The sequence below is a fragment of the Lutra lutra genome, chromosome 1 (assembly GCF_902655055.1).
Source record: "Lutra lutra chromosome 1, mLutLut1.2, whole genome shotgun sequence".
Lineage (NCBI taxonomy): Eukaryota > Metazoa > Chordata > Mammalia > Carnivora > Mustelidae > Lutra > Lutra lutra.
The window spans coordinates 33475890-33487220 of record NC_062278.1 but is presented as its reverse complement, the minus strand read 5'-3'; positions in this window follow the sequence as shown (position 1 = coordinate 33487220).

Here is an 11331-nt window from a genome sequence, read left to right as displayed (position 1 = left end):
GATTTTTATGTCTGGACCAGGGAACATGGAAGATCAGGCTAACAGATCTTCTCTCCCAGAAGCCTGGAAATACTCAAAGAATGATGGAGACATGCTTGTATGCATTTACATTTACATCTGTAATTATTTACATAATTTCAAACACCTCCTTACAAAATTATATTAATTATAAGAGGGAAAGGACTAGCTTTACAGCTGAGAAGCCTGGCAGGTACAACCTCCATTAAACAATCAAAGTGAACAGCAGTGAAGAGATAAGTAAAACCATGTGTTATCTGATAGTTACTCTTGAGTGTTCTAATGTTGGGGAAAATCTTTGTGACACATATTTGTGACAAGACTTACTCTTTGGTTTGAGAATGTTTCCCAGTAAAAGTTTTTAAAAAGACAAGCATTGAGTACAAGAGGAAGGAGAACTAATTCTACACCTGGAGTATGGAAAACTGAAAGGTCTTAGTGGACCTCTTTTAAGTTCCACAGTGGTCAAGTTGAGCATTCTCTAGGAATTTTCCCAGGTACTGAATGCTTAATGATACTTATCTAACCTCACTTTGTCACCTTTTATGTGAAGCTCTTTTTCTCCACCTGTCTTTCCCTTCCTGTGTTTAGCTTGTCTTCTTGACTTTAACTGTGACAAGCATTGCCTGCACCAGCCAGTTACCTCCCCATCCATAATGTAGTTTCTTGGAGAGCTAACTTAATGGTCAGATCTTTGACCCTGCCTAAACTTGCATATGTTCCAGCTTTGGTATCCTTTTTGCACATGTGGATAAGTTCTAGATCCTAATGACAAGTACTTTGGTTGGGGGAAATGATACAGAATAGAGAAGCTTCATCTTCTCCAGCAATGAGGAAGAATTTGCCTTCAAAGAGTCCTATTCTCTCTGAATGCATGCTTTCATAGCAAGGAAACCAATATTTAGCAAAGGTCAAGTAAGTCAAAGCTGACGTTTTTTGGTGATATTGTCATTAATGGCAAGTGTCTTGAAATAGGTAAGTTAATACTGCTGGACTTCCATATTATGCCAATGAAAATGTGGTCTAAGGTGTGGTTTATAGAAATGTACTGCATTGTAAAAACAGACATGCGTGATAATAACTGGATCCATCTTATTGATGTATTCCCAGGGGATCCAAACCCTTATAAAAATATTTTATTCATATTTCTACTTTTTGGAAAAAAAATGAATCCTTGCCACAAAATAACTTGTAATTACGACTTTCATTCTTTAAAGCCTTTATGGGTATATAGGGGTCTACTTAAAATTAAATGGGTAAGTGAAGATTATAAATATCCAATAATAACCACTTCCCATGAGAATGACAGAAAAGACATAGAAATGTCTGTGATACTTAGTATTTTCTCTCCTAGGGTAAGAAACCATAGAATTTTTAAGTGCACTTTGGTTTGTCAGCCTCTAGTATATCTGACTTGTGCATTGCCTATGTATTTTTTTACATTTCTGAAATGTGTGTCATGTACCACATATAAATAACTCTTCTTATTTATAAGTGTTATTGTGACTAGTAATAATAATATTGCAGTGCTAATAATAATTTTATAGAACTATACACTTGCATCAAGCTCTGCTTTAGTTAATTATGAAAAAATACAAAACTACAACATAATGTTGAGGTAAGATATAAGGAAGAGAGAAAGAATAATTAAACAAACAAACAAACAAGAACATTCAGGTATCCATCAAACATCTTAGGAGAGCGATAACCAATCACCTTGTAAATGCCAGAGAGTCCATCCTCAAATTCATCTTCTTCCCTAATCCTCCTTCTGCTGAATTCTACCATGTGTTTTGTTTTTATCATCACCTTGTTTTGTTTTTTTTTAAATAAGTAGTTTGGACTACTGTTTATATTTAAAATATTTAGTTTTTCACGTATTGAACATTATATGAATGGAATTATACTGTATGTGTGTTTGTATATAATATATGGGTATGTATGTGCGTTTGTATATAATATATCATAATATATTACGATTGCTTTCCTTCATTCATAGTGCACTTAAGAATTCTATCCATGGGGCACCTCTTTGGCTCAGTTGCTCAAGTGGTTAAGCATCTGCCTTCAGCTCAGGTCATGATCCTGGAGTCAGGGGATGGAGTCCAGCACATGGTTCCCTGCTCAGCAGGGAGTCTGCATCTCCCTCTCCCTCTGCCTCTCCCCGCCCTTCCCCTGCCTTTCCCCACAGCTCATGCTCTCTTACTCTCAATTAAATAAATAAAAGTCTCCTGAAAAGTCTTAACCATTTAATAGAAGAATTTATACTTTGAAAGAATATTCCATTGAATGTATAAAAACAAAATTCACTTTTATCTTTTAAAAATACTTATTATAAGGGTGATTTGCAGATTGTTTCTCTATTACAAGAAATAACTAAGACTAGGGACATGTTTGTGTATTTCTCTTGGTTCCCATGTGCAAATGTATCTTTAGAGTGTGTAATTAGAACTGATGCACAGTAGGATTTGTTTATCTTCAACTTGTCTAGAAAATTCAGGTTTGTTTTTCAGAATGTTTTTACCAAGTTTAACCCCCACCGAGAGAGTGTGAGTCTTCTCATGGCTTTTCATCCATGATAGCATTTGGTTTTGTCCGATTATTAAATTTTTGTCAATCTGGATGTGAAATGGTCTTTCATTACACTTTTAATTTACATTTAATTTGCATTTCTCTGAGGGGCTGTCAAACAGGAGGTACAGATTTAGAGGAAGTAGAAGACACAGCTGCTGGGAGAGAATCCCCCCAAAGTGGAAAGATGTATGAAATAACCTGTCTTTTCCTCTCCTCACAACCTCCAGTATTCTGTAAATGCCTGCAATTGGAAAACCTACCTGGAGCTGTGAGATTAAGGAAGCCCTGAAGGTGTAATTACCTGATATGCAGAGCATGGCAGAGAAGAGCAGAAAAAGAAACCGAATCAAATACGAAAATGGCCAACAAAGCTATACAGTATTTAACTTGTTACTGAATAACTTGTTATTCTAATAGACTACAAGCTTGATGAAGAAATGTGTTTTTATTGTGTTCCTTTTGCTTAGAAGATTTCCCGCAACATAAGAAGTGCTCAATAAATACTGAATGAATGAGTGAATGAGTGAATGAATGAATGATCAAGACCTAAGCCACTCATAGCCTTTCACATACTTAAATCTTACTTTCTGAGAATTGAACTATCAAGTAAATTGTTATAATTTAATTTTTAAAACTTTATTTTTTGGAGCAGTTTTAGGTTCACAGCAAAATTGAAAGGAAGACACACAGATGTCCTACATAGTCCTGACCCCCTGACATGCGTAACCTTCTGCATATTTAACATCCCCCTGCAGAATGGTACATTGTTACAGTCAGTGAACCTACACTGGCATATCATAATTACCCAAAGTCCGGAGTTTACCTCATGGCTCACTATTGGTGTTATCTATTCTATGGGTTTTGACAAATAAGTAATATGTACCCACCATTGTAGTCACCTGTAGAATAGTTTCACCGCCCTAAAAATTCTCTGTGCTCTCCCTCCCTTCTCCAACCCCTGACAACCATTGGTCTGTTTACTGTCTCTTGCAGTTTTGCCTCTTTGAGAATGTTGTAGAGTTGAAATCATACAGTGTGTCATCTTTTCCAATTGGTTTCTTTTCACGTAGTAATGTACATTTTTAAGTTTCCTTTATGTCTTCTCATGGCTGGATAGCTCATTTCCTCTTAGTGCTGAGTTACAGTCCCCCCTCTCTGGAGGTATCACAATTTATCCATTTACCTACTAAAAGATCTTGTGGTTGGCTCTAAGCTTTGGCAATTAGACATAAAGCTTCCACAAACATTTGTGTGCACGTTTTTGTGAATATACTGAATATGGGAGGGAGAAGTAAATGATTTCTCAAAAGTCCCTGTATTAACCGAGATAATTTTCTAAGATTTAATAATATTCTTAAATTCACTCTTCTTCTTCTTCTTTTTTTTTAAGATTGTATTTATTTATCAGACAGAGAGAGAAAGAGATCACAAGTAAGCAGAGCAGCAGTCAGAGAGAGAGAGGGAAGCAGGCTCCCCGCTGAGCAGAGAGGCAGATGCAGGGCTCTATCCCAGGACCCTGAGACCATGACCTGAACCAAAGGCAGAGGCTTAACCCACTGAGCCACCAGATGCCCCTCTTCTACATGTAGTATAGATAGCAGGAATAATTCACTCATTCTATACCTCCATGCTTGTTCCTGCCTCTGATACAATAACAAGCACCCATCCATCCATTGTTACCATGGCTCTTTCCCACCTTGTTGTGTAGATCCATTCACCTGACCTAGTTCTCTATCCCACTGATTGCTATTTTTCCCCTAAGGTCTCAGTCATTCTTCCTCCTCTTTCATCCATGTACCTGAGTTGTGGTTCTTCTAGCTCTGTATCTAGCTGACTTACTTTTTTTTTTTTTATGTGTAAGATATTCACTTAAATGAAACTTCCTAGGGTGTCTGGGTGGTTCAGTGGGTTAAAGCCTCTGCCTTCCACTCAGGTCATGATCCCAGGGTCCTGGGATCGAGCCCCACATCAGGCTCTCTGCTCAGCGGGGAGCCTGCTTCCTCCTCTCTCTCTGCCTGCCTTTCTGCCTCCTTGTGATCTCTGTCAAATAAATAAATAAAATATTAAAATATATATATATATGAAACTTCCTCAAACAGTCTTCCTCTGTGCACCAAGGTACTGTGGCCTTTTTCCTCTTGGTCATTCATCTGTGTGTGTGTGTGTGTGTGTGTGTGTGTGTGTATTTGTGTGTGTGTGTTTCATATCAGTCATCATGGTCTTTAGTTATCCTGCATTCTATTTGTTTTCTTATTTATCTGTTTCACACCACTAGAATGGAAGCCTCTGGGGACAGGATATTTGTAGGTTTGTTTCTTGCTGTATTTGCGAAGACTAACATAGTATCTGGCAGCTTCAAAAATTTATGAATCTTCCAGGAAACACCAGGTTTTGCTCAGATGGATGGATTAGTTTAAAAATAAGAACAAATGTTATTTTCACCCCTATATGACTATCGTATTGAATTTGTATGTAGTGGATAATGTTGCACAAGTGTGTATGCTCATGCTAGGAGGACAGAATAAATCTCACCTTGTCTTATCATGTGACTCTTTGTACTGATACATTATTTTCTCCAGGACACTAATCATATCAAAGAGAAAAGTACCTCGTTGGTTATCAAAAATGATCTGAATCTACTTTTGCACCATAAACATCCTCAGTTTCTTCAATATTATAAGCATATTATATTATTTTGGCTCTCCTTATCCTCAGAGTCATTCTTCTCTGGAAATACCCCAGGTTATTATATTCTTCTTAAAGTGCCAAGTCTGGAAATTGACAGTGGTCTAAGATGTGCAGAGGAGAGCAAGAATACAAACTCTATCACTTTGCTGCCTTTGAAAAGAATAAATCCCTAAGCTGATGGGAAACTGACATTGATTCCTTCATGTTTTTAGTACCTAACAAAATATAGATAGATAAATAGATAGATAGATAGATAGATATTGACCTCACTCCTCCCAAAGACTGAAAATGTAAATAGATTTCTGAAATAAAAATGTTAGGAATATTTTTACAGAAATTGCTTAATATTTATTATAAATTATAATTTATTTACCCATTAAACAATGCCTATCATCTGGTGAATTAATTTACATTGTTGCACAAATGAGGAAGTTTTCAAGTTTGTTGGATAGCTCTTCAGAGTTAATGAAAGTGTTAGATACAAAATTGCAAAGATAAAATTAGACACAAAATTAGATTTTATCTAAAATTAAAGTTAATTTTACCTAAAAATTAATTTTATCTAAAATTACATTTAAAAATTAGTTTTTAAAAAGTGGTTTCACATTTGAAAGCCATGTCATTACAGTTTTGAATCAGATTTTAGAGTTGAATAATTTTGTTGAACACTATGTAACCCAATATAGATAGCAGAGGAAACTGAGACTCAAAAAATTCCGTGACTTACTCCAGATCTGACAGTTCGCAACGTAACCAAGAGTAGAATTCCAGACTTCGGACTTACAGTCTGTTTCTTCTTTAGTTATAACATGTTGCTTCTTGCCCAGGGAGGATGATCTCACAAACTGAAAATGAAACGTTTGTTTAGAAAAGTTTATTGCCTATTTTATTGTGAGAAACCAAAGCATGCAGTGTAAAGAAAACCAGTGCTTAACGCCCAAGGGCATGATACCAGTGTCCTACTGCGGCACAAATGATGCTGGGCAAGTCATTTAATTTCATTGAGCTGGAATTTACCTAGAGGGTAATGGTGAAGATTAAATAAGAGAATATGTAAGTATATTTTTAAAACCCTCAAGTATTATCAACAACTTTTAGTAGCTCAATTCTATTTCACCCCATACATAATGCTAGGTAAATCCTTTTGTGCTCCTGGATTAAAAACCCTCATGACAAAAAACATTAACTGATTATTTAGAGGAGAATTTTTTTTTTTTTTAAGATTTTATTGGGGTGCCTGGGTGGCTCAGTGGTTAAAGCCTCTGCCTTCGGCTCAGGTCATGATCCCAGGGTCCTGGGATCGAGCCTCACATCGGGCTCTCTGCTCAGCAGGGAGCCTGCCTCCTCCTCCTCTCTCTCTCTGCCTGCCTCTGTGCCTACTTGTGATCTGTCAAATAAATAAAAATCTTTCAAAAAATAAAAAAAGATTTTATTTATTTATTTCACAGAGAGAGAGATCACAAGTAGGCAGGAAATCAGGCAGAGAGGAGGAAGCAGGCAGACAGAGGGGGAAGCAGGCTCCCCGCTGAGCAGAGAGCCAGACGTGGGGCTCGACCCCAGGACTCTGAGATCATGACCTGAGCCGAAGGCAGAGGCTTAAACCACTGAACCACCCAGGTGCCCCTAGAGGAGAAATTCTTATCTAACACATTCAGCACCATGTTATCCTAGATGATCAATTTTTAAAGTTTAGAGTTAATGTTCACAAAATACATGGATCACTCCCCTTTTAAATTAGATGGAATACACTGGAATAAGCCAAAATATACAATGTTGTTGTTGAAGTGATTCTGAAGATATCTTCTATGTATCACAGAATCATTGTTATGACTATCAGTTTCATGGGACAGTGTATAAAGGCAATAATTTTACATGCTAAATCTTTCAGTTGTTTAAATGTTAGATAAATTACAGCTTTGTTATGATTATAACTTTTTTATGATTATAAGATATCTTAAAAACAGGGGCGCCTGGGTGGCTCAGTGGGTTAAAGCCTCTGCCTTCGGCTCAGGTCTTGATCCCAGTGTCCTGGGATCGAGCCCCGCATCGGGTTCTCTGCTCAGCAGGGAGCCTGCTTCCTCCTCTCTCTGCCTGCCTCTCTGCCTACTTGTGATCTCTGTCTGTCAAATAAATAAAATCTTTAAAAAAAAAAAAGATATCTTAAAAACATTATCAAACCAAGGGGATGAAAGCAATCTTTATTGAGTTTTAAGTTAGCTAGTAGAGCAACCAGATGTGTCACGAAGATTCTCATATTGCAAACAAACATTTATTTGGAAACCATACATTTGAATATTTTTCTTGCTAAAGGGCTTGTAATTCACCGATACTAATATAGTAAATTACATGAAAATGGGAAAGTGATGCAGTTACAGAAGTCATGGTAGTACAGGGAAGAAGTCCATTTTCAAGGTCCCCGTTCAGGGTTCTACCAGCTTTTCCTAAAATGAGAAAATGCAAAAGCTGGAAGCCAAAGAATTATGTGCATTAGAGACTTTTTGTGCTGGCAGGACAGGAGCTATTAGATCATAATGTCCATAATTTTGTGAATATAGAATTGTTTCCTACACCATTACCCACTTCTTTGTCTGCTCTACATAAATGGCTAAAGCAAAGGGGCTTTTTACTCCGTCCCTTAGGAAACAATTCCTCAGCCTAATAGACCTAACAAAGCCGCCTTTTCTGTGATAGTCACTCAAAAATTTCCTATACTCAATTTCATCCCATTACTTCTGGTTATTTTCTCTTGACTAACCTAAAATTTGTTCTTTCTCCCCTCTTTTTTTACCCTTCAGATGCTTTCAAGTGATTGAATTTCCCATTAGTCTTTTTACCAAATTTAATGGATACTGTCTTTTAATCTCTGTCCATTAATCATTTCATTTATACCCTTAATCATTTTTATTGTTCTTTCCTGAAGTTTCATTTGTTCACAGTTCTCTTGCATTGAGAAATCTCTATTTCTTCTTTGTACTGTGGTCAGTTTTTAAAGAAATTGAATTGGTCCTATTTCTGCCTAACCTAATCTCACCTCCCAGAGATGATTCTTTTTCGTTGTCCTCAATAGTATTTACACCTAGGTTGCACTTTACTAACTATATAATTAGTTAGGCACCCTGTCATTTTAGGGTGTTTTCTGTATACTTTACTATGCAATTTTCATAAGCTTCTGAATAGGGTAGATTGCTTTTCCTCCTTTTTTCAGTCTATGGTGTTCATGAAACTGCTCTGTAGGGTTAATTTTGAAAAGCAAATTGGGTCTTCACCTTTAGCCAGGAACTGCACTAACATAAGCTCTAAAGGGAATATCGAATCCCATACTTTCAAATGGAGTCCTGGACTAGTTTTACCCATCTAAATTCTTCCTGTGGCAATGATCTCCCTCCCACCTACAAAATATGTTCAGGCTTTCCAACCTAAAGCAACTTCAAGGGAGAATAAAATATATTTAGCCAGGATATCTCGTATTTCACATCCTCCTGTTGCTTAAATTAGATGAAGATTCGAAGATTTCCAGATAGAATGCAAATCTTTTGAAGTACACAGAAAACACGAAATGTTCTCAGATGAAATACTTCAGCTCTCAATGGAGAGTTCACGACTCATGATAAGGATGAGATGCACCATACGCTATTTGTTAAAGTGGACTGAAAGGAGATGTAGCAGATCTAGAAAGCGCCTTTTCCACACAGGAAAAGACAGTAGCCCAGACTGGACTCTTCCAGCAGAGGGACTCTGTGCAGTCCAGGACGAAGGGTGTGGTTGGAAGAGCCTGGAGGGCTTGGAAAGTGCTGTAAAGATAGCCTGTCAAGTGAGGTCTTTTTCCTTTTAGCATATGCTTTGGCCTCAACTTTCTAACAGTCTATTTTCCAGAGGTATAGAAATACTGAAAATTGGGGCACCTGGGTGGCTTAGTGGGTTAAAGCCTCTGCCTTTGACTCGGGTCATGATCCCAGAGTCCTGGGATCGAGCCCCACGTCAGGCTCTCTGCTCAGCAGGGAGCCTGCTTCCCTTCCTCTCTCTCTGCCTGCCTTTCTGCCCACTTGTGATCTCTGTCACATAGGTAAATAAAAAAGAAAAAATACTGAAAATTATGGACAAGAATAAATACCAAAAGATAGGCCTCAGATTCAAATATTGTAAGGCCTTTTTATGTTTCTCTGCTGCATTTTCTGTGTACCCTCCTTTTCCTAAATGATATTATTGTGAATATGATCTATGGTAATGTTGACTGTGTTGAAAAGTCAGCCTGGAGTAGAATGTGGTATGAACCACATTCTCCCAGTTCATGTAAGAAGATGGGGAGATCGTTTTTCCTATGGTGTTTTAGTATCACTTTGTAAAGCAGAACTCCCTCTGAGGAAAACCATAGGATGGATCCAAAAGCTATTAATCATAGTGTTATTTCAAACTAGTAATTTATTTTAAGGGTCAATGATTCATTTCAGAATGCCATATAACTTGAATGAGAGATAGTATAATTTAGCAGATGGGATTTAAACTATTATGATTGAAATTAGGCTTAATATTACTTATTTTCTGGGAAAAAAAGGGTTCTCAAAATTTGCTGAGGGATCTATATTGCTTTTCCTGATGATCATGGCAAAATCATAAAGTTTCTTTATTTACATGCCTTCCCGTAAGTACTGTTAAAATACATCCAGCCAATCTGGGCACCTGGGTGGCTCAGTTGGTTAAGCGCCTGCCTTCAACTCAGGTCATGATCCCCAGGTCCTGGATAGAGCCTGCATCAGGCTCCCTGCTCAGCATGGTGTCTGCTTCTCCCCTTTCCCCTCCCCATCCCCCTGCTCATACTCTTTCTCTCTCTCTCAAATAAATAAATAAAATCTTTTTTAAAAAAATACATATACCCAGTCAAAAAGCAAGTCATAAAAAATGTGCGAACTTATGTTCTATACCAGTTCATAAATCATCTTCACTGAAATGGAATTTATTATCTTTTTTTTTTTTTTTGGCAGCACCCTCCTACGTAGTACATTTCTGTAAGGCTCATGATCTCACAATTTTCTATAAAGTTTTGTTTAAGTTGTAATCAATTATCAAACATACTTTCAAGGTAACTCTTATCTATACTTTGGGATATGAGTTATTTATTTGGTTGCATCTACTAACCATTGTGTTTTAAATTTTATAATACAAGCAAAGTAATTGGTGGTTCTATTTTGGCAAGATTTATTATTCATAAGCTGCATCTATTTCTAGTCTATGGATCCATTATCCTTTAGGTGCTTTATAATTTGTTTTTAATCCTTCATACTACCACTATCATTTTTCCCTGTTTTGAGCAGGTTGGATTTAGTGATTTTTTTTAATGGGACATTAATCAATCTATAATTCTATAATTTGAAGAATCTGGTTTTCATATAAATAATTCATTTGGAAGGTGCTTAATTTTATTTTTAATATCAGTAATTCTATCTTTGTGTGAGTTTTTTATTTTTTTAGGTAAATATTCAGTAACAGTCTATAAAATTATTTGTGGGGATTTCTTTCCAGCAAAACATGATGGTTCTCAGATCACTAAATTTTTATAATCAGTTGAATGTATTTCTTTCTCCTCTGCCTTCTACACTTCTGGTTTGAAAATTCAAACCCAAGATGAGCTCAAATTAGGTAGCAAGATCACTGGGACCTCTACATTCACTCTTTCTATTATAGCTATCAGCCTTTAAATAAAAGCCATAAGTGGAAATTTCAAATAGCTCAAATTTTGAAAGCACTTAAAAGGAGATTTAAGACTATTTAAAAGTAAAGGCTATTTTTGTTTTAGAGCTATTTTGTTATCTTTATAGTTATGCTGACGTAGCCATGGAGACAATATATTTCAACTCTTTCAGGAGTGGTTACCGAGAATAGAAACTAGTTTCTAGTTACTGTATGGCTGTATACAGAAAATCATTCATGGAAGCTGGTTTCTTCAATTCCATACTGTTTTAGTTGGGGTTTCTAGATTATGCTGCAATAACTAATGCTCCCCAAGTCTGAAGTGCTTACCATACTAAGGGTTCATTTTCCACAGATGTAATATCC